Source organism: Asparagus officinalis, chromosome 8, assembly GCF_001876935.1.
Source record: "Asparagus officinalis chromosome 8, Aspof.V1, whole genome shotgun sequence".
Taxonomy (NCBI): Eukaryota; Viridiplantae; Streptophyta; class Magnoliopsida; order Asparagales; family Asparagaceae; genus Asparagus; species Asparagus officinalis.
Genome location: NC_033801.1, coordinates 4,566,907 through 4,567,723, shown reverse-complemented (window position 1 = coordinate 4,567,723; position 817 = coordinate 4,566,907).

Sequence of the window (817 nt, the reverse complement as noted above, 5' to 3'; positions counted from 1 at the left end):
AGGCTGCAAATCCAGATCTCCCTCCTGCCACAAAGGCGACTGCTGAAGTTGCTCCAGCTCCGTCAAAGAGGGCGCGCCAAAGACGGCGCCAACGCCTTGCACGACAATTGGTCAAGGCCGCAGAATCGATGGACGGGATCCGCTACAATGAAGATCTCAAGTCCAGACAGCACCAAGAGCAACAACGGCGCATAACCAACTCCTCCTCCAAGGCAGAAACGAACGATTGGGTTCGTGTCACGAGGACTCGCTCAACCCTCGAAGAGCGAATCAAGAAGCGCCACGCATTGCTTGCGCATGCCCGAGCCCTTCTGCAGAAAGCAGAGGAGATGCAGAAAGAAGAGACGGTCAAGAATCCGTCAAAACTCAAGCAGGTGTGGGTGCTAAAGGCAAAGCCAGCGCCTAAGACAAGAGCGGACGATGTTGCTGTCCAACCTTCATCAAATCCAGATCCCGTTCCCCTTGCCCCCGCACCTCCGGCGGAGTCAGGTAAGAACACAGATCCTTCAACATCCAGAGTTCCTTTGAAAGGTCGCCTCGGTCCCTTACCAGGGAATCGAGGTAAAGCACCTATCAAGGAGCGATTGGGTCCGTTGAAAGGTCCCCAAATGATAAACCCGACTGGGGGTCGTGCTAATCCCCCCAAGCCTGGGAAGTCATGCCAACACTCTATGGGTTGCTCCAGTTATCAAACTGATGAGTTGTACTATAGAGCTGGGGGTATGAATAAGTCTCGGAAGAGAGATGCTCGAGACACGGAACCCCACTGTCCGTGTGCCAACATCATCAGGGCGATGTTATCAGAATGCTGCTGTTC